We start from the raw sequence: 23,625 nt of genomic DNA, 5'->3' as shown, positions 1-23,625 counted from the left end.
ACGACCTGGCCAAGGCTTTGTGCGACGTGCGCGTCACACTCCACCAACATTCTTTACGGTCAGAGGCTAAAGAACAGCGCGGGTGTACGATTCCTCCTACCAAGGTATATGACTGGAAACCTATCGAGTCTCTTTTTTTTTCTGGTTTCACCCCAACTTATCTTTCCGTCTTATAGATAATTAACCCGATTTCACGTTGTTGCTCCTTTGCACAGCAGTATCTCTACTTGCACATTCATCTACTGCACGTTTATCACTCCAGTGTTTAATTGCTAAATTGTAATTATTTTGCCACTATGGCCTATTTATTGCCTCCCTTATCTTACCTCGTTTGCACACACTGTATATAGACTTTTTCTCTATTGTGTTATTGACTGTATGTTTGTTTATTCCATGTGTAACTCTGTGTTGTTGTTTGTGTCGCACTGCTTTGCTTTACCTTGGCCAGGTCGCAGTTGTAAATGAGAACTTGTTCTCAACTAGCCTACCTGGTTAACCTCTCTTGGGTAGGGGGCAGTATTTTCACGCCCGGATGAAAAGCGTGCCCAGAGTAAACTGCCTGCTAATCAGGGCCAGATGCTAGGATATGCATATTATTAGTAGAAGTTTCTAAAACTGTTTGAATGATGTCTGTGAGTATAACATAACTCATATGGCAGGCAAAAACCTGAGAAAAAATCCAACCAGGAAGTGGGAAATCTGAGGTTTGTAGTTTTTCAACTCTTTGCTTCGCCAAGATACAGTGGAAATGGGGTCATATTGCACTTCCTAKGGCTTCCACTAGATGTCAACAGTCTTTAGAACCTTGTTTGAGGCTCCTAATGTGAAGTGGGGGCGAATGAGAGGGGAATGAGTCAGAGGTCTGCCAGAGAGCCACGAGCTGACCATGCGCGTTCACATGAGAGAGTTAGCTTGCGTTCCATTGCATTTCTGAAGACAAAGGAATTCTCCGGTTGGAACATTATTGAAGATTTATGTTAAAAACATCCTAAAGATTGATTCCATACATCATTTGACATGTTTCTACGGACTGTAACGGAACGTTTGGACTTTTTGTCTGCACCTAGTGATCGCGCGTCATGAATTTGGATTACTGGTCTAAACGCGCAAACAAAAGGAGGTATTTGGACATAAATTATGGACTTCATCGGAAAAAAACAACATTTATTGTGGAACTGGGATTCCTGGGAGTGCATTCTGATGAAGATCATCAAAGGTAAGTGAATATTTATAATGCTATTTCTGACTTCTGTTGACTACACAACATGGCGGATATCTGTTTTTCTTTATCTGACACAGCGGTTGCATTAAGGAGAAGTGGATCTAAAATTCCATGTATCCAACAGTTGTATCTTTTATCAATGTTTATTATGAGTATTTCTGTAAATTGAATATGGCTCTCTGCAAAATCACCGGATGTTTTGGAACTACTAAACATAACGCGCCAATGTAAACTCAGATTTTTGGATATAAATATGAACTTTACCGAACAAAACATACATGTATTGTGTAACATGAAGTCCTATGAGTGTCATCTGATGAAGATCATCAAAGGTTAGTGATTCATTTTATCTCTATTTCTGCTTTTTGTGACTCCTCTCTTTGGCTGGAAAAATGGCTGTGTTTTTCTGTGACTTGGCTCTGACCTAACATAATCGTTTGGTGTGCTTTCGTCGTGAAGCCTTTTTGAAATCGGACACTGTGGCTGGATTTACAACAAGTGTATCTTTAAAACGGTGTAAAATACTTGTATGTTTGAGGAATTTTAATTATGGGATTTCTGTTGTTTTGGATTTGGCGCCCTGCAGTTTCACTGGCTGTTGACGAGGTGTGACGCTACCGTCCCACATACCCTAGAGAGGTTAAATAAAGGTGAAATTAAAATATGTGGTGGTGCAGAGCCATTGACCCACACCATCCTGAAGAATGACACTAGCTCAGTGTTGTATCCTGGCCTTCCTCATAGTGTTGTCTTTGACCATGTAGCGTTTCTGCAGAAATTCTACATGTCTAACTTCAAAATACATATCACTGATCAAATACTGATAACCTTGATGAAGCTGAAGCTGAATCTACTCCAGGGTGATCTTGCTGAATGCTTTGCTGTGTCCCAGGAAATAGTGAGCAGAATCCTTTCCTACTGGATTGACACAATGGAGGAGCACATGAGGATCTACATTCCATGGCTGCCGAGGGAGCCAATCCAGAACACAATGACTCAGTGCTTCAAAGAGAAGTTCCCCAACACCACTTGAATCATCAATTGCTCCGAAACCACTCTTCAGAAAGCACACAATCTAGATTCCAGAGGGGAGTCATACAGCCACTATTATTCCAGAAATACTCTACAGTATTTGGTTGCCATTTCTCCATGTGGACTCATTATGTTAATTTCTCCTGCAMATGGAGGCAWATYCAGTGACAAGTTCATCACCCAAAACTCTGGCTTCCTGGACTACCTTAGGCCTGGCGATGAAGTTATGGCAGACAGSGGCTTCACCATCCYAGATCTGCTGTATGAGAGGAAGGTAAACCTTGCCTTCACCCAGAAAGGAGAGCAGCTGTCTGCCGAGGATGTCACAAGCACGAGAAGGATAGCTAATGTACGTATACATGTTGAGAGAGTTATCAGATGACTCAAGGTGTTCACAATCCTCMCCCAGACTGTTCCCATCAACCTGACGCACAAAATGGACAAAGTCCTTAGAATCTGTGCAGCCCTTGTTAACATGCAWGGTGAGATCATCCATGAGGATGCCGAGTGAGCAGTGAGAATGTTCATACATATGAAATGTAACTTTATATACTGTGTGTATATATAGTTTCCAATTGAATCTGAATCATTTTAATGTTCCTACATTAAAAATGTACTGTAACTTCCTGATAATTACAYGCATCCAATAGGTGCAGCTATCATCCCTTCTTCAATCTATTTCAAATACATTTTCTTCAACACCAACATGTCTCTAACAGACCAAGAGGGAAGACAACTGTTTATGAAGTGCCATACTGTTTTCTTGCCCTTTTAAAACCAAACCCAGAATCAAACTGAAAACACATTTGAAACCCTTAGACGTGCCTCCTAGTCCTTCATTTCAAAATGTTAAGTATCAAAGAAAATGTCAACAAAGCTGAATTTCGTAGTGTTTTTCTTAACACCATCATTTGCCAAGTGCAAGATGAATGATGGTATGCTGAGGTAAGTTCATGAAGTGTCATATGAAAAGAAAGAGCTATACAAGGTACAATAAAACATATTCCTATATCATAAGGAGTTATCCGTAGGCATTAGATAAACATGTATGAAGAGCGCTGTACAAGGCAAGACATWAAAAAAAACACAGAGAATTATACAAATATAATCAGGTAAATGTGCATATGAAGACAGAAAAAAACAGCAATCAAGAGRTGTGCTTGGATAATAAGGTAGAGCTYACAGAGAGCTTTACAAGGCACAAAATATAGGAACTATTTAAAAACACGGAAGTATTAGGCCCCTAGATACCACATAGATGAACATATTTGGACAGTCRGCCTGACTGGAATTCATCCGAAGTTTACGTGCGTCAAACCAGGCATGGGAGGCACTCTGTGCTTTAGTGACCTCCTCCAAGCTGGCACATTACACTCCTCCAGCTTAACTTAAACGTCATAAAATGACAAGCATTTCTGACACTGCATGTTGATGCCGTGTTCACCATGAGGCTTCTGTAGCTGTGTGAATGCTGCTGGAACCTGATGACTGAGCTGGAACATTGGCCCCTTCCAAACTCTTCTTAAGTGCYTTGTGGGAGTGGTACACAGGAGCTGGAGGTAGAGATGGAGAAGTGGCTAGGGTGCTGTCAGAGAACTCTTCACTTGGTTTGTCCCTGAGTTCACTTGGTTTGTCCYCTGCGTCCCTGAGTTCCACTGGCATTGCTCATCTGTACAGGCCACCCCTGTCAACCCTCCATACACAGCATTCTGCACCTTCACCAAAACACTACTGTTACAATAGTCAATTATAGTACAGAACATTAGTTTACATGGTGTTCACAGTTGGCTAGTTTACACAATTCCCTTTTAACTAGTAGGTTTAGGTTGGTAATTTCCTATTTGATTGTAAAACTCACCTTGCTTCTGTACCTACCTCATTGCCATTCAAGATTAGACTGATATACTTACACAATGAGCCATTAAAACCAAGAACTGTGTGCGCATGTTGTAATAGTTAACGTTGTCAGTTCTGGTCAGTGATATGGTATCATCACAATTAGCTAGCTAGCTAAGTAACTAGCTAACGTCAACGTGTCAGTCATAGAAAGGGTTATGATAAACAAAAAGCCAGCGAGCTAGCTACCTTCCATAGTATTACAGCTGCATGACTGCAATACTTACRCTGCCCTGTAACACAAGAACACCCTGCAGTTGCCACCGTGCCAACAGATGATACAAGAATCCAGACAGAATGATGATGTGTTTTWCTTTGTCATCCTCAAYACAGTGAATAAGCACCCGCCCAACTTTGCCGCTGTGGAGGTATTGATATGCCTCTGTGCTTTTGTAGCTCCTCATCTCTGACCCAGCCACTCCGAGAGACTAAATGTTTGAAGGTGTCTTCGTAGGTGATATGTGACATTTTTTCATATTGTCCTCCCACTCCAGAGTGATCTGTGGATGTGGCACAGACTTGCCATTCGYCTTTGAAAGGTTTTTCTTGGAATGATGGCACAACATTTTGAGCTTGCTAGCTAATGTTTGCGAAACGGCAAGAGCGCCACAAAGGAAGTCCTCTACAAAACAGAACGTTCGGATATTGTTTTGTTTCCTGGTTCTTAAATAAGGTGAACCCTCCTTCTTCTCCCGGAGTGTTAGATTAATATAAATATGTCTGTTTGACATCATACATCTAACCCCGTTCACACCCACAGCGCTCCCCCTTCACACAGACTGACCCATAGTTCTCCCTCTTCACACAGACTGACCCATAGTTCTCTCCCTTCACATAGACTGACCCACATGGCTCCCCCTTCACACAGACTGACCCATAGTTCTCCCCCTTCACACAGACTGACCCATAGTTCTCCCTCTTCACACAGACTGACCTACAGTTCTCCCCCTTCACACAGACTGCGCTACAGTTCTCCCCTTTCACACAGACTGATCCACAGTGCTCCCCCTTCACACAGACTGACCCATAGTTCTCCCCCTTCACACAGACTGACCCATAGTTCTCTCCCTTCACACAGACTGACCCACAGTGCTCCCCTTCACACAACTGACCCATAGTTCTCCCCCTTCACACAGACTGATCCACAGTTCTCCCCTTCACACAGACTGACCACAGTTCTCCCCCTTCACACAGACTGATCCACAGTTCTCCCCCTTCACACAGACTGACCCACAGTTCTCCCCCTTCACACAGACTGATCCACAGTTCTCCCCCTTCACACAGACTGACCACAGTTCCTCCCTTCACACAGACTGATCCACAGTTCTCCCCCTTCACACAGACTGATCCACAGTTCTCCCCCTTCACACACAGACTGACCCACAGTTCTCCCTTCACACAGACTGATCCACAGTTCTCCCCCTTCACACAGACTGACCATAGTTCTCCCCTTCACACAGACTGATCCACAGTTGCTCCCCCTTCACACAGACTGACCCTACAGTTTCCCTTCACCCTTCACACAGACTGAAGAGACTACTGTATGTAACTGGGTTCAATAGGTACAACTAACCCCTCATCTTGAAATACGACCAACCCACGCCTTCAAATTTATTTTTCAGTGGTACAGCTGGCTAAGGTTTTTTCAAGAGGGCTTTCAAAAATGTTTGACAAAGGACTCAAGATCAATTACCAATAAGGTTTTGTGAGCGAAGACAATATACTGTTAAGCAAGAGGCGTGCGTGCTGTTCATTACATGTAGATAATAGCGATTGTAATGTATTTAATATGGGCTGGTAAATAAAATACATCTGATAACACACACACACTTTAAGATAATGCGTATTATTCTGTCATAGTCCTCTTTATCAAATCAGATGGTATCGCTGCCCATGTGACAGGGTCTATTCAGCACAAACCGCTAAACCCACAACAGCATCAGCCTGATTCCATAAACATAATAGAACAATAGAGAGTCTGTGATATCATCAATAGGAATCCAAAAGAGATTATAGCCAGATGACGAACAGAGCTGGAAGGAAATACAGATAACAATGACAGGAGCAAATTGAAATAAAATGGCAGTTGATCATTTTTTCACGTAGCTGTTTAAAAAAAAACTTTTTAACTAGGCACGTCAGTTAACTACAAATTATAATTTACAATGACGACCTACTTCGGCCAAGCCTTAACTCGAACGACGCTTTGCCAACTGTGCGCCGCCCTATGGGACTCCCAATCACAGCCGGATGTGATACAGCCTGGATTCGAACCAGGTACTACAGTGACGCTCTTGTACTGTGATGCAATGCCTTCCACTGCTGTCTCACACGGCAGCTGCCATTCGAGATGCTTGGTAAGGCGATGGAGGTAGGGAGATGGTGGATGGAGGCATTGAGAGAGAGACAGTAGGGCTAATCATATGGAGTTTTTCTAGCCTTTATTGTTCTTCCCTGAAGAAAAAAATACATGGAAATTAATGACGGAAATTAATATTTGTGTCATTCTCAAAACTTTTGGCCACYACTGTACCTCCCCCCTCCTCTCTCTGTGTTTCTTTCCTTTCTCCAACGCTATTGCTTCCTTATCACCATCTTACTGCTCTTCCCCCTGTAAACACTGTCTATATCTCCTGGTGCTCTATTTCTCTCCATTCACTTTTTCTTTCTTTCTCTTTCTCTCTTTTATTATTTGTGTCACTCTCTCTCTCTCTCCCTGATCTCTTTCTCTCTCYCTCTCTCCTCCTCTAGGGGCAGTAGAGGGCAGAATGTCTTCCACAGTGAGTGTTTGAGGAGTTCAAGCAAACAGCACCTCAAGTCTCTAAAATACATACCAAGAACATTCTCTGTTAGGACATTTGCCACTGAAATCTGTGTATGTACACCTCTATCAGACATTCACACATCTAGAATAAGTTAAGAAAGGAATCCCCATCCTGTATTTTCCATACTCTAAGTAGTGAACGTTATATTTAGTAAACCTCGTCTTTGTGCTCGCGGAGAGACAATCAGAATGCTTGGTCTGGAAGAACAGGAAACCAATCAGCGCCCACACCTAGAGGTCAGGCAGAGGTCAGTGTGATGTCGTGCCCCCCGGCCCCCCAGCRTCCACCGCCTTCATTCCATGACAAAGCYAGCGGGTTTYGTTACCAGGGAAACAGGCAGTTTTCCATTGGGATGTTGGAACATTTAGGAAGGGTACGGTTGCTTTGTTGATGGGGTGATGACGGACTCTCACCATGGATATTTCATCACTACAGTTATGGTATATAAGACAACAGAGAAGGAGTGCTACCTTTATCTAGCAGTAATGTTGAAAACAAAATGTTTCCAGGGTCCAAAACGGTCTAATCGTACACCATCCTCATATTAGCTCCCCTTTTCCTGGTTCAGTGGAGAGCAYCTGAGAACACAGATAGCCTACAGAAATCAAACAAGGAAGACACACACAGGTGCCTTGGTGAGAGGGAAACACACACACACACACACAATCCTTGTGTCTGTCTGTTTCTCTTCTGTTGCAGCAAAAATGGCCGATTGCCATGGCAACCGTGTGTGCCATTCTGCTACAGCTGTGATGTATGTGGTGACACTTTTGACCCCCTGGTGAACTCTGGAATGCAGGATCCCTGCAGAGTCCAGATAGACTCCTCTGAAAGGGTCTATGCTTGGTCTATTCTGGGTCTACCCTGGTGAGGTCACGTCAACTTAGCCACGCATTAATACCATGGCAACAAAATCATAACACAACTATCCAAGCTACAAAATCCAAGCAAAATCCCACCAACCTACTACTATGACAACTGAATCTACAGTCCCAATATATAATGCAACAAATCAACACAATTTTCAAACATTACACAAACAAGTTTAGGTTACATATCAAATTATATAAATGTACATACTTCCATTTCCCAAGGGCAACACAGCCTTTTAAACTCTTGTAGGTGGCTTCAAGGTGACTTTCTCTATCCTGCTATAAATTTACATATTTAACAATAACAGAATTAATATTTTCATGTATATTTTGTGTGGGGAAGGGGAGGAGAGTTGCTCAAAGAAAGTTTTGGCCTCCGAGTAGAAATATTCTTTAGGCACAGATCTGAGATTAGCTTTCCTTAACTTAATCTTAATCATAACCATTACAAAGCAAAAAAGCTAACTGACCTCAGATCAATGTCTAGGGATAACTTAATTCTTCTCTGGGTTTTGGTTGTGGCTGGTTGTGGCTGGTTTTGGCTGGTTGTGGCTGGTTTTGGCTGGTTGTGGATGTTGTGGATGGTGTGGATGGTTGTGGTTGGCTGGTTTGGTGGATGGTTGTGGCTGGTTGTGGCTGGTTTGTGGATGGTTGTGGCTGGTTGTGGATGGTTGTGGCTGGTTGTGGATGGTTGTGGATGGTTGTGGCTTGGGTCTTTGGATGGTTTTGGCTGTTTTGGCTGGTTGTGGTGGTCTGGTTTTGGCTGGTTGTGGATGGTTGTGGCTGGTTGTGGACTGGTTGTGGCTGGTTTTGGCTGGTTGTGGATGGTTGTGGCTGGTTGTGGTGGTTGGTGGATGGTTTGTGGTTGGTTGTGGCTTGGTTGTGGACTGGTTGTGGATGGTTCTTGTGGTGGTCTGGATGGTTTTCTGGCTTGGTTTTGGGCTGGTTGTGGCTGGTTGTGGATGGTTGTGGTTGGTTGTGGCTGGTTTTGGCTGGTTGTGGKTGGTTGTGGTTGGTTTTGGCTGTTGGAACTGATCCTCTGTTTGTTTGGCCTTTACCTGTATGGTGTCTTGCTCTGTCGCCTCTCATCCACAGACAGACAGGCAGCAGACCAATACACTTCTTCATGTCTGTGTTCCCTGGCATCTTCACTGACATTTACAGACAATATACTGTACACACTTGGAGAGACAGTTTCAAGTTTTTTTAGTCGAGTATATGGGATATATGCATGGTATACATAGTCCAACAAAATGCATATTTGCAGGTTCCTTCTCGACAATCAACAACAATAAGAAATAGTAAAAGATAAGAATACAAACATAAAGTAAATGGCAGTAGAATATAATCTACATTTTASCATAAGTATAATACAGGAAGGCACAATTTATAGTACAATATTTCCAAGTGTATTGGGGAAGGAGGGATGGGGAAAGTGTTTGAATTGAGCAGGGTAACAGGAGGCTGGTAGCAGCAGTTGTGATGTGTGCTAAGGTGCAGAGAATCAGTGCAGGGGGTCAGTCCAGTTCAAGTGTTCTGTGAGCCTGTTGGTATCAGACCTCATGCTCCGATACCGTCTGTCAAATGGTAAGGGAGAAAACAGTTCATGGCTGGGCTGTGTGGGGGTCCTTGATGATGCTGCCTGCCTACCTCAAGCACCGTTTCCAGTAAATGTCCAGGATGGGTGGAAGCAATGGCCCAGTGATGAACTGGGTCGTCGTCACCACCCGCTGCAGTCATGGACAAAGCAATTCCCGTACCAGGCCGTGATGCAACTGGTTTGGATYCTCTCGATGATGCAGCGGATGTATTTGGAGAGGAACCGGGGCAGCATTCCGAATTTCTTCAGCCGTGTTAGGACGTAGAGATGCTGTTGCTCCCTCTTGACAACAGTGGTGGTGATGTTTGTCCATGACAAGTCATCAGTGATATGGATGCAGAGGAACTTAAAACAAATGACTCTCTCTACTACAGTACCATTGAGGTGGATTGGGGCATGTTCCCTCCTCTGCTTCCTGAAGTCAACAATCAACTCCTTTGTTTTGCTGACGTTGAGGGAGAGTTTGTTGTCATGACACCACAATGCCAGTTCACTTACCTCCTCCCTATAGGCTGACTCGTTGTTGTTGGTTATCAGGCCTACAACCGTGGTGTCTTCAGCAAACTTGCAGATMGAGTTGGTGTCGTGCAAAGCCACACAGTTGTGGGTGAACAGGAAGTACAGCAGAGGACTGAGGACACCCCTGGGGTGGCCCTGTGTTAAAAGGGAGTGTGGGGGAGGTGTTGTTGCCAATCCTCACAGCCTGTGGTGGTCTGCCCGTCAAGAAGTCCAAGATCCAGTTGCAGATTGTGGTGTCTTAACCCAGGGCTCTGAGCTTGGTGTCGAGTTTGGAGGGAACACTAGTGTTGAATGCTGAACTGTAGTTAATGAACAGCATTCTCACATAGGTGTTTCTCTTGTCCAGATGTGTTACGGCCGTATGAATAGCAATGGAAATGGTATCTCCGTGGATCTGTTGGAGCGGTAGGTCAATTGGAGTGGGTCCAGTGTGCCTGGCATGCTGGCCTTGATGTGGGCCATGACAGCCTCTTAAAGCACTTCCTGATGACCGAGGTGAGCACGATGTGGCGATAGTCATTTGGGCATGTCACGTTCTTTTTATTGGGCACTGGGACAAGGGTAGTCTCCTTAAAGCATGTGGGGACCACAGCCTGGGACAGAAACAGGATGAAGATGTCAGAGAATATGCACGCCAGCTGGTCAGCACACACTCTGAGGACACAGCCAGGGATGTCATCTGGGCTTTGTGAGTATTCACTCCTTTGAGAGTTTTCGCCACGTCAGCCTTGAAGATCGAAAGCACCTGGTTGTCCCGGAGAAGCTAGAGTCTTCCTGGATGGCTCGGTATTGTCTGCCTCGAAGCAAGCATAGACTGTGTTAAGCTCGTCTGGGAGGGAGGCTTTGGTGGGCACCGCACAGGTGGATTTTCCTTTGTAGTCTGTGCTAGTCTGTAGTCCTTACCACATGCGACGCAAATCTGAGTTGTCAAACATCAATTCAAGTTRCAGTCTGTATTGTCTTTTTGCGCCCCAGATGGATTTGTGGAGCTCGTACCTGCTTACCTTGTACACGTCGAACGCCACTGAGTCATSAMGGTTTGTTCTGCTGACACAGAATACTGCAGTACGGGCTTGCAGCATGATACCGGTTTTTCCGTTCATCCAGGGTTTTTGGTTGGGGTGTCCAGATTGTTATTGTGGGTACAACGTCATCAACACATTTCCTAATGAAGCCTGTGACTGACAATGTATATTCCTCAATGTTGATGGCTCAGTCCTGGGTGGATGTTTTTAACTTTGGTACACCAGGAGTTGTTRATGAGGAAACATACCCATCCCCCCGACTCTTACCAGAAGCCGTCTGGTTGAATAGCAGAGTCAAGTGTATTGTCCGTAAGCCATGTCTCAGTAAAAATGAAGACACAGCATTCCCTGATCCCCCTCTTTGATTGAAGCCTTGCTCTGAGTTCTCAAAGTGTWTTTTCCAGCGATTGGACATGAGCCATCAGGACAGTAGGAAGAGGGGGCCGTGTAGCCGGTCTTTTCAGCTTGGACTCCCCCTTTCCTTCCTCTTCCTCGTTGCCTTCTGGCATCTTCGTCAGCAGCAACAGGTCAGCCCGCTGGAGTGAATGTACTATTCCAGATCTGGGAGGCTGAGATATACATGTGTAGCTTCCAATTCARGCTCCAATTCATGTTTGTCGGTCGTAGGAAATTATTGCATGAACATTATGAGCAAACAAAGTAAAGATTTATGCAAAACTAGCCAAAACAAAGTGGTGGAGCAGGAACCGGCAACACGCGGGCCCTCCTCAGTCCAGCCATCTKATTTCTTTACAATTGGAGAGACAATATACACTTGGAGAGGTCAAACACATCTGCATAGAAACTATACACGTATGGGTGGGAGAACGTGCATGTACACACACACAGGAAGTGCCAACTCACACCCATACACACTCATTATGTTAACCCACAAGTCTCTCCCCATCTGGTAATTTTGCCAGGATAAGTTCTGAGACGCTTGCATGATCTTTCCACTAGGAGCGCTGCAGCTTTGCACAAGCACTGAGCTCCCTCTCCCTGACTCATGCACAGTAGAATGATCGTATGGTGGTTAGGCAAGTACTGCCAAGTAATACACTATCTACACWGAACAAAAATATAAAKMCAACATGTAAAGTGTTGGTCATATGTTTCATGAGCTGAAATAAAAGATCCCAGAAATGTTCCATATGCACAAAAAGCGTATTTCTCTCAAATGTTGAGCACAAATTTGTTTACAAATCTGTTAATGAGCATTTCTCCTTTGCCAAGATAATCCATCCACCTGACAGGTGTGGCATATCAAGAAGCTGATTAAACAGCAATATCAGCAATATCATTACACAGGTGCACCTTGTGCTGGGGACAAGAAAAGTCCACTCTAACATTTGCAGTTTTGTCACACAACACAATGCCACAGATGTCTCAAGGTTTGCAATTTTGCAAATGTCCACCAGAAATGTTGCCTGGGAATATAATGTTAATTTCTATACCATAAGCTGCCGCCAACATCGTTTTAGAGAATTTGGCAGCACGTCCAACCGGTCTCACAATCGTAGAKCATGTGTATGACATRGTGTGGGTGAGCGCCATGGTGGCGGTGGGGTTAAGGTATGGGCAGGCATAAGCTACAGACAACAAACCCAGTTGCATTTTATAGATGGCAATTTGAAAGCACAGAGATACCGTGACGAGATCCAGAGACCCATTGTCGTGTCATTCATCACCTCATGTTTCAGCATGATAATGCACGGCCCCATGTCGCAAGGATCTGTACACAATTCCTGGAAGCTGAAAATGTCCCAGTTCTTCCATGGACGGCATACTCACCATACATGTCACCCATTGAAKARGTTTGGGATGCTCTGGATTGACGTGTACAACAACGTGTWCCAGTTCCCGCCAATATCCAGCAACTTCGCATTAAAGAGGAGTGGAACAACATTCCACAGGCCACAATCAACAGCTTGATCAYCTCTATGTGAAGGAGAAGTGTCGTGCTTCATGAGGCAAATTCTGGTCACACCAGATACTGACTGGTTTTCTGATCCACGCCCCTACTTTTTTTTAAAGGTATCTGTGACCAACAGATGCATATCTGTATTCCTACTGCCAGTACTACTACTGAAATCTAGAGATTAGAGCCTAATTTATTTATTTCAATTAACTGATMTCCTTATATGAACTGTAACTCAGTAAAATCTTTGAAATGATTGCATGTTGCGTTTATATTTTTGTTCAGTAGTTTGTATTTAAGTCAGTAATCCTATATTTGAGTCCAGTTATAGCCATGATGTAGGAGGGAGAATGTAAATGATTAAACAGCTAAATTGTTAAAAACAGATTCCCCTACAGTTCTTCATTAATATATGGAGATATTTCATGACATTGTTGTACATATTTCAGTACACCAGTATATTTCTAACAGCTTTTAGGGTAAATTCCATTTATATAATCCTCTAAATGACAAGTAACACACATAGGTCCCCACTATAGACTATACACTGATGACTAGCTAACTAAACACACTTTCTACAAACACCTTAGTTCCTCATCAACATTGAGCTAGGMTTAGGGTTAGTTAGGTTTAGTTAGACATGTTTTCTACTCTGAGAAAACATGTGAGGACATTTAAAAAAAATAAAAAAATAAAAGGAACATTCCATTTCCCTCTGCAGCCAGAAGCCTCTGTCAGAGATGTTMGTCCAGGTTACACTCTGGGGGTCATGACCTTCTCAGAAACACTCTGAACCCTGGACTACAGGTTGTGAACCCATCTCATCCTGCAGAACGAGAGAGAGAGGAAGAGAGAGAGACATTCACATAAGACACAGTATGGTGGAGCTCTACAGCTTCAAAAGAAGGGGTGTACAGGCCGTCTTCGCAATAGACAAAACATTTAACAACTAAATGTGAATGTATCGTTTATACGAGTGTATGAATTAACAAGTGTGAGTCATTGTGTTACAAAACAAGTGGCTGTATATGGACCCTGCCTATCATGGTCATCCCATCTAGGGTCCAGCCACCTCTCCTTCTCCCCCCTCCTCCCCCTCCTCCACCKTTCCTCCACCCTCCTCCCCTTCCTCCCCCCTCCTCCCTGTCCTGCCAGTAATGTTGAGTGGGTGACCTTTTCTCTCAGCTAATCCACACCAAAAAGGCTAATTACTGCTGCCGCTCCCACAAGCCTCCTCAGGCCCAATAATCAATACAGCCGATGGCCCAAGGATCACCCGTCACATGCCACTGTGTCGTGCGTGTGTGTGTTTGTGTATGTGTGTGTATGTATGTGTGTGAGAGCGAGAAGAAGTGATGAGAGAGAGGAGGAGAGAGAGAGAGAGAGAGAGAGAAGAGAGAGAGAGAGAGAGAGAGAGAGAGAAGAGAGAGAGAGAGGAGAGAGAGAGAGAGAGAGAAGAGAGCGCAGGAGAGCTTAATGGGGAGAGAGAGATGAGAGAGAGAGAGGAGAGAGAGAGAGGGAGCATGTGTGTATGTTTGAGAATATGTGTGTTACACTAGCACAAAATGAGACAAAATGAGATGACAGAGAAAGAGAGAGATACAGAAAGGGAGAGAATGAAGGTAGACAAGAAGAGCCCCCCACACACACATACACAACACCTCCCTGTGTGTGAATGTTGTGACACCAGTTGACCTTATTGAGTGCTGTTGATAAAGAGGCTCTGATTAGAATAGCTTCCCTTTAAACCTTTACGGGACTGACGTGCCTTGGGAACAATCATGGTTTATGCAATGAGATCAACATATTCGCGTTTATTAAGCTGAACAGTTGGTGGCATCTCTCTGTTAGAACTTCCTGTCTGCTCTCTAAAGAGTGCATTCTGGACAGTACTGTTCCAGTAGTGGGTTGCTTTTTGAAGACTTTTGTGGGGTTGATATGAATGCCTTAAGCACTCTACTTCACTAGATTTCCCTGCTTGCCTGCTGTGTGTGTTTGTCTGCCCTTCTCTGCCTTCTCCTCTCTCTCTCTCTCTCTTCTCTCTCTCTCTCTCTCTCTCTCTCCTCTCTCAATTCAATTCAATTCAATTCAAGGGGCTTTATTGGCATGGGAAACATCATGTGTTAACATTGCAAAGGCAAGGTGCAGGTAGATATTATACAAAAGTGAAATAAACAATACAATTAACAGTAAACATTAACATACAGAAGTTTCAAAAACAATAAAGACATTACAAATGTTATATTTATATATACAGGTTGTAACAATGTACAAATGGTTAAGACACAGTTTAAATAATAAAGCATAAATATGGGTTGTATTTACAATGGTGTTTGTTCTTCACTGGTTGCCCTTTCTTGTTGGCAACAGGTCACAAATCTTGCTTTTTTTCTCCTCTTCTTCTCTTCTCTGCTCTCTCTCTCTTCTCCCTCTGCTCTTCTCTCTATTAACCCGTCTCTCTCTCTCTCTCTCTCTCTATCTCCTCTCTCTCTCTCTCTCTCTCTCTCTCTCTCTCTCTCTCTCCTCTCTCTCTCTCCTCTCTCTCTCTCTCTCTCTCTCTCTCGTCTCGCTCTCTCTCTCTCTCTCTCTTCTCTCTCTCTCTCTTACACACCTGTGTCTGTAGCTTAAGTGTGTATTCACAGTTCCCCAGCAATCCAACAGAACAACAGGTGGTGGTGAAATAAGGATATTATCCCAAAATTTTATGACACAGTTATGATATCATCAGGAACGGTCAACCTAAATGCAAGTCACGACACGATCAACCCCGGTCAAAACATCCTGACATGTGGTCAACATTGGTTAACCTATCGACACTTTGGCTTTATGACCTGGTCAGCAATGGGCAATGGCTGATCTATTGAATGGAGCATTAAGACAGAGTCCACCACATTGGACAAGTGATTATGACATCACTAACCATGGTAACCTGTGAACACTAGAATTATGACATGGTCAGCAATGGTCAAGGGTTTCTTTCACAGAGATCACATTAACTTCGCGTAGCAGCTCCCACCGTAATGGGTGGTAAATTAATGGAGCTGATACATATTGATTCAATGCAATTCCATCTTTGTGGACTGCAACCATTACAGAATCGTTCACTCATAACCCCCCCGCAAAGCAATTTCATGCAGACTAAATATAGCAAATTATTTTTGGCAATTTGTCATTGATTGTTACAATTAGAATAGGTTAGGAAGTTGTCGAGTCTGGTCTGATAGCTACGGTTGTCTAGTCTGGTTTGTAGCTTCTGTTGATAGTCTGGTTTTGATAGGCTCTGTGTCAGTCTGTTGATGGCCTGTCCTGTTGTCATCTGTTTGATAGGCCTTCTGTTGTTAGTCGGTTGCTTGTTTATTGTGATAGGCTACTGTTGTCAGTCTGGTTATGATAGGCCTACTGTGGTCGTTTGCTGGTTTGATAGGCCTTCTGTTGCTGCGTCTGCGTTTGAGTAGGCTTCTCGTTGTTCAGTCTTGGTTTGATAGGTCCGCCTTCTGTGTCAGTGGTGGTTTGATAGGCCATCTGTTGTCAGTTGGTTTGCATAGAGCATAGGTCGTGGTAGTTGATAGCAGTCTGGTTGTCATGCCTGGAATTTGTAGGCTCTGGTTTGATAGCTTCTGTGTTTGATAGGCCTATCTGTTGTCTGTCTGGTTTGATAGGCACGGTGCTGTGATAGGCTCTGTGTCAGTCTGGCTGTGATAGCCTACGTGTTTGGTCTGGTTAGACTGCTCGTCAGCTCTGTTGTAGGTTCTGGTGTATGGTTCTGACAGCGCCTGTTGGATGCTTTTATGTCACTGGTTTGATCAGCCTACTGTTGATTGGTTGGTTTGATAGGCTTCTGTGTATCAGTCGTGCGTTTGTAGGCCTACTGTTTGTTTGTCTGGTTTGATAGGCCTTCTGTTGTCAGTCTTGGTTTGGATAGGCCTACGTGTTGTGGTCTGGTTTGATAGGCCTACTGTTGTTGTCTGGTTTGAAGGCCTATCTGTTTGTCGCTTGGTCTGGCTTAGATAGGGCTTCTTGTTGTCGTTGGTCTGGTTCAGATAGGCCTTCTGTTGTTGGTCTGGTTTGATAGGCCTTCTGGTTGTCAGTCGGTTTCATAGGCCTACTGTTGTTGGTCTGGTTAGATAGGCCTTCTGTTGATCGTTGGTCTGGCTTGATAGGCCTTTGTATGTCGTTTGGTCTGGTTTGATAGGCCTTCTTTGTCGCTTTGTCTGGTTTTGATAGGCTACTGTTGTTGGTCTGCGTTTGATAGGCCTTCTGTTGTCAGTCCTGGTTTTGATAGGCCTAACATGTTGTGGTCTGGTTTGATAGCTTCTGTTTGTCTGGTTATAGCCTCATTTGTCTGGTCGGTTTGATAGCCTACTGTTGTCGTATGTGTCTGGTTTCGTAGGCCTTCTGTTGTCGTGGTCTGTTTGATAGGCCTTTCTGTTGTCGTTGTCTGCGTTGGATAGGCCTCTGTTGTGCGTCTTGTTTGATAGGCCTTACTGTTGTCTTGGTCTGGTTGATAGCGCCTTCTGTTGTCGTTTGGTCTGGTTGATAGGCCTTCTGGTTTGTCGTTGGTCTGTTTCATAGGCCATCTGTTGTCTTTGGTCTGGTTGATAGGCCTACTGTTGTTGGTCTTGTTTGATAGGCCTTCGTTGTCGTGGTCTGTTTGATAAGCTTCTGTTGTCGTTGGTCTGGTTTGATAGGCCTTCTGTTGCGTTGGTCTGTTTGATAGGCTACTGCGTTGGTTCTGGTTTGATAGCCTCTGTTTGGTCTGTTTGGTCTTTGCGTTTGTGATACTGTTTTAGCTTCTGTTCTGTATCGTTGTCGTTGTCTGGTTTGAATGGCCTACTAGTTGTTGGTCTGTGTCTTGATAGGCCTACTGTTGTCGTTGTTGGTCTGGTTTGATAGCCTTCTGTTGTCGTTTGTCTGTTTTGATTAGGGCCTTCTTTGTCGTTGGTCTGGTTTATAGGCCTTCTGTGTCTTGGTTTGGTTGCATAGCCTACTGTTGTTGGTTCTCGGTTTGATAGGCCTCTGTTATGGTGTTGGGTCTGTTTGATAGGCCTCGTCTCTGTCGGTCTCGGTTGATAGGCCCTTTCGTTTGTCGTTGTCTCGGTTTGATAGGCCTACTGTCTTGTCTGGTTTATGGCCTACTGTTGTCGTGTCTGGTTGTAGCTCTTGCGTTGGTCTGGTTTGATAGGCCTTCTGTGTGTTGATCTGGTTTATAGGCTTCTTTGTCGTTGGTCGGTGAAGGCCTACTGTCGTTGTCTTTGTTGATAGCCTAGGCTGTTGTCGTTGGTCTGGTCTTGATAGGCACTAACTGTTGTCGTTGGTTCTGGTTTGATAGGCCTACTGTTACGTGAGAACGACGGCCCAGGCTACTGGTGTAAATTGCCAACAAATGCTTAATTATTATATGTGACAGCATAGTATGCTAGGATACCGATATTCCCAACACAAAATCTGTGAAAAATAACAAAATAGAAACGCAGCTGAGTATTAACTGTCAGCTGGATGCAAGAGGACATACACGCTTCCTTTGAGCGAAAGTGAAGGGAATCGGTGCAAGATTGTAGGAAGAGATCCCCCGTAGCTTAGAGGGTTTCAATCTTATTATGATATAGCTTTATAATTCTATAGTTGCTCTGTCAATATGGAGCATTATGACATAGTCAACCATGCTCCACAAAGCATATGACATCATTGACCATATTTAGCCTCCAGACACTCTAGCTTTCTGGCCTGGTCAACGCTGTAATCAGCAGTAAGTCCTCATGACACAGTCTAACACAAACCACTTTCACACACACCCCATACAACAGTGTTGTGTGGTGTGTGTGTGTGTGTGTGTGTGTGTGTGTCGTGTGTGTGTGTGTGTGTGTTGTGTGTGTGTGTGTGGTGTGTGTGTGTGTGTGTGTGTGTGTGTGTGTTGTGTGTGTGTGTGTGGGTGTGTGTGTGTGTGTGTGTGTGTGTCGGTTGTGTGTGTGGTGTGTTCCGGTGTTGATAAAGTGTGTTAGGCAGGACACAGTGTTGAGTGTAGACTGAATACATCAATTCCAGGTGCTACCACAGTCTGCTAGCCTGCTGAGTGAAACGCTGTGTAATGTTTAGTTTATGGAGGCTTGTGGGGGGGGTTGAAGATTCCACATAGGATAGAGGAGGAGAGTGGTCTCGGCCCGTCACTCAGCCATTATCCAGTGACACCTGAACCTCCGCTGACCGGGTCGTGACTGGCTCCCAGAGCAGAGTAAACCATGGCTAAGGGGCTGACCTTTACCCTAGACCAGTCATCATCACCCCCACAGCCCCCTCTCCCCTCTTCCTCCGGCCTCCCTCTCACTTCCTCCCTCTCTCTCACCAGCACATTCACTCCTTGGTTCACTCTTTAAACTGCGGTTTCCACACGAACAGACAGGCAGCAGAAGTAAAAATAGTGTCTGTACTCTGGATAGTAGAGGTCTGTATTCTGGATAGTAGAGGTCTGCTTTCTGGATAGTAGAGGTCTGTACCCTGGTATATGTAGAGGTCTGTATTCTTGGATAAGTAGAGGTCTGGTAATTTGGATAGTAGATGTCTGTATTTCTGGATTAGTAGAGGTTGTTCTGGGATAGCGACAGGACGAATCTGGATTAGAGCTGTTCTGGATAGTAGACAGTCTCTGTACCTACCTCTGGGACATCTTAATCGCCGCTCTAGCTCGCACAGTACTTCATATGGATCCAGCTCGGGCGATATTATTGATAACTTCGCGCCGGGAATAGTACGAGGTTACTCTTCGCGGTACTTCTCGTATATGACCCCATAGTAGAGGGTCACCGTCATGTCTCTAGGTAAACATCAGAAACTGAAGACAGCAAATAGGAGGTTCTGTACTCTGATAGTCCGACGCCGTCTGGTACCTGGCAAGTTACGAGGTCTGTCACATATACATGGCATAGATTCGAGGTCTGATATTTCCTCAGCCAACACCGGATCATTAGTAGAGGTCAGTACTCTGCGATAAGTACAGACAGAGTCCTCTTACTCTGACGATCGCTAGTACGGCATCCAATTGTTCTGATACTCTGGATAGTCCGATCGTCTTGATAGAGGAGTGTACTTCTGGATAGTCGAGGGTCTGTATTCTGGAGTAGAGGTCTGTACTCTGGATTAGTAGAGGTCTCTACTCTGGATGCGAGGCTGATATCTGATAGTAGAGGTCTGTACTCTGATAGTAAGAGGTCTGTACTCTGCTTGATAGTAAGAGGTCCTGTACTCTGGGATAGTCTGAGGTCTGTAGGACGGTCTGTACTCCTGGATAGTCGAGGATCAGTCATTCTGGATAGCATCACCTAGCAGACTGTACTCTGGATCAGTAGAGGTCTGTCACTCCTGGATAGTCCCCGCGAAGCGTCTGTTATTCTGATAGTAGAGGTCTGTAACCTTCTGGATAGATAGACTGTTTGATATTCTGCCAGATAGAGAGGTCTGTCGCTCTCTGGACCGTAGAGGGTCTGTACTCACAGGATCGTTAGACGGTCTGTTTCAATAGTAGAGGTCTTTGACTTCTGCTGGACTGTAAGTCTGTATTCTGATAGTAACGGCAAGGTCTGTAATTCCTGGATAGTCGAAGTGCTGCTGAGATTCTGGATGTAGATGTCTGTTCTCTGGATAGTTAGAGGTCTGTATTCTGTATAGTAGAAGTCTGTATCGGGGTAGTAGAGGTTCTGTATTCCTGTATAGTTAGAACGTCTGTATTCCTGCTGAGTAGTTAGAGATCTGTAGTGCTGCGATAGTCAGGCAAGTCTGCTTACTTCATGATATAGAGGAAGTCTGTACTCTGTGATAGTAGAGGTCTGTATTCTGCATAGTACGAGTCTGTATTCTCGGACGTAGAGTCGGTATCTGGATAGTAGAAGTCTGTATTCTGGAATGTTAGAGGTCTGTATTCTGGATAGATAGAAGTCTGTATCTGGATAGTAGAGGTTTCTGGATAAGTAGAGGTCTTTCCATGTGAAGTAGTAGAATAAAGTACTGCAGAAAGCATACAGAAGACATTGTAGCCAGGACAGCACACACATAAAAAATCCAGACACGATCTGCTAAGTGTGTTCGTCCCCTGAAGCTAGGACTTAATCCCAGGTTTTACACTGATAGGACAAACAAGGCTAATGCCTCTAACAGGGTTGTTATCTACAACCCAGAACGGCCTGATCCCAAACACACACAGTCATTGACCCTCAGAGAGGAGGGGAGCGGGGGGAGAGAAGAGAGAAAGAGAGGAAAGAGGAAGAACAGAATCGAAGACCAGAGGGGTGGGGGAGAAGAACAGAACCAGGACGACGGGTGCTGTGAGAGAGAGGGAGAGAGAGAGGGGGGCGGGAGAAGAGAGAGGAGGGAGGGAGAGAGAAAGAGAGAGAGGGGGAGAGAGAGAGATAGGAAGAGCGACGAGATGGAGAGAGGAGGGAAGAGAGAGAATGGGGGGAGGCGAGAGATGGAGGAGAGGGGGGGGAGGTAGGAGAGAGCAGCAGAGACGAGATGAAGAGCGAGAGAAGAGTAAAGGCTCGGGTGTGGGCGAGAGAGACATAGAGAGAGAGGAGGGAGTGGAGAGAGAGCGGCACGAGAGAGACTAGAGAGAGAGAGGGGACGGGAGAGACAGGCGTGGAGTGAAGCCAGAGAACAGAAGATGAGAGCTTGATCGAGGAGAAGGACTTGGGCGTCTAAGAGAGGGAGTCTAACAAGAGATAGCCACCACATAGGAGAGAGAGAGAGAGGAGAGAGAGATGAGAAGCCATACCAGGTCATATCAGATGTAGATCCATCTCGACTGGGACCCGAGAACGTCGTGAGAGAGAGACGAGAGAGAGAGAGAGAGAGGAAAGGGGAACGAGTCAGCCAAGCGTGGAAAAGAGGCCAGCCTATAGACTGATGACCAACAGCAGCGCCATCGCGCGTCCAAGGCCTACTGCGAACTAGATCGATGTGTTAATCCTATTCAATTGCCAGGGAGCTGGACAAGCAGTACCCAGGACCATTGTCCACGAGAGACAGCCCACACATTAGAGGCTAAAAGTCTAACCTGTCAACCAAAGGGCGCAACATCTTGACTCCCCTCTCATCCTGACCCTCACATGCTCAGACTCAGAACGGCTGTGCTCCTTCAAAGAAAGTACTTCGGGTTTGTTTCCCGGGAACAAAGGATTAAGCCTCGATCCTGACTAAACACAATGATCAATGGAGAATCCCCAGGTAGAGCTGAAGTGACAGGTGCTCTCTAGACCAACGGAACTAGGGGTTATTCGTAGACACTGTGTCAGGGAAACTGCCCTATATCTAAGGGTTAGGGTTAATCTGGGCTCTCAGATAACTGATTCTAATTAACAAGATGCTACCAGGATGACCCTTGAAGTGCAGGTGCTGTATCTTGCGCAAAACATGTAAAGGCAAATGAGAGAAATAGTTTAGACCAGACAGGAACAGATGTACTGACAATTTGCTTACTTCATGGCTTCTCCCTTCTTAACACACACCAAAAGCCTAATAACACACTGGAACCTCTGATGTCAAACGTCACTGCCTCTGTTCTTTCTCTGTACTTATTGTTTATGTAGACAAGCACCCAAAAGCGCACAGGCACGCAACTACACACGGGCACCACGCACGCAACGCAACGCAACACAACACACACACACACAACCACCACACACACACACACACACACAAACACACACACACACAACACACACCACACACACACACACACACACACCACACCACACACACACACACACACCCACACACCACACACACACACACACACACACACACACAACACATCACACACAGGCCTCCTGTCATTATTCCCGCGACAGCCACCGCCCTAACTCCAGCGGACTTAACTGCCACTTCAGTTATCGGCCTGAATCTGGCTGCCTGTCGGAATATCGCGTCTCTCTTCAGGTGTTGGCGTTAACCTCCAATCGCGATATCGGCTGTGGTGGACTGAGCATGCACATTCAGGGGTGGGAAGAGGCCGAGAGCCAAATGCCAGTCGTATAGGATCGGAGAAGGACTAAGATCACATCACTCGTCGCAGCAGGACACAGGTGACACACCGCGCGGACAACCAGCGGCCGGGACTGGGACCCGATGATCCCCCCCCCCATGCCACGGACGAGATGGGAGGAGAGGGGCGCGGAGCTGGGGAGCTACGGACAGCAACCAGGGGTTATAGACAAGCGCTGTCCATTAGTACACACACACGTTTGTTACGTGCGCGTCACAGACACTCACCGCCACACACAGTCTGACGGACGTGTTAATAGACAAGTCCTGCTAAGTAACGGACAATTCCCGCAGCCTTCGACGTGAGCCCTCAAGGCTCCAAGATGCAATAAAACGAGCCGAGCTTCGGACGGCGAGAGAGAGAGGAAGGATTGAGGGGAAGAGGAAGAGGAGTTGAACGTTCCAGGTTGTCTAGGCAGGTACGCAATGGAACTGGAGAGGTCAAACAGGCATCTGAACAGACCCCAACACACAGCACCACACACCACACACACACACACACCACACACACACACACACACCACTGCGGACACACACACACACACACACACACAACACACACACACACCCACACACACACACACAGCCACAACACCCAGACTCCCTGTCATTATCCCGCCGCCACGCTAACTCCAGGCTACTGCCACTTCATAGTATCGGCCTGAATCTTGCTCTGGCACAACCTATGTC

At 45.3% G+C, this 23,625-nt stretch overlaps 2 pseudogenes; both read left to right on the top strand.

Annotated features, from left to right (window-relative positions):
- Nucleotides 1-2,006: 2,006 nt before the first annotated feature.
- LOC112070724 (uncharacterized) lies at nt 2,007-2,765 on the top strand (annotated as a pseudogene).
- Nucleotides 2,766-12,543: 9,778 nt separating this feature from the next.
- Nucleotides 12,544-23,625, top strand: part of LOC112070723 (extracellular calcium-sensing receptor-like) — a 38,178-nt pseudogene continuing 27,096 nt past the window's right edge.

Source organism: Salvelinus sp. IW2-2015, unplaced genomic scaffold (assembly GCF_002910315.2).
Source record: "Salvelinus sp. IW2-2015 unplaced genomic scaffold, ASM291031v2 Un_scaffold1405, whole genome shotgun sequence".
In the NCBI taxonomy this organism is placed as follows: Eukaryota; Metazoa; Chordata; class Actinopteri; order Salmoniformes; family Salmonidae; genus Salvelinus; species Salvelinus sp. IW2-2015.
Note: the sequence above shows the minus strand (reverse complement) of the source record. Positions and strands in the feature narration are given on the sequence as shown.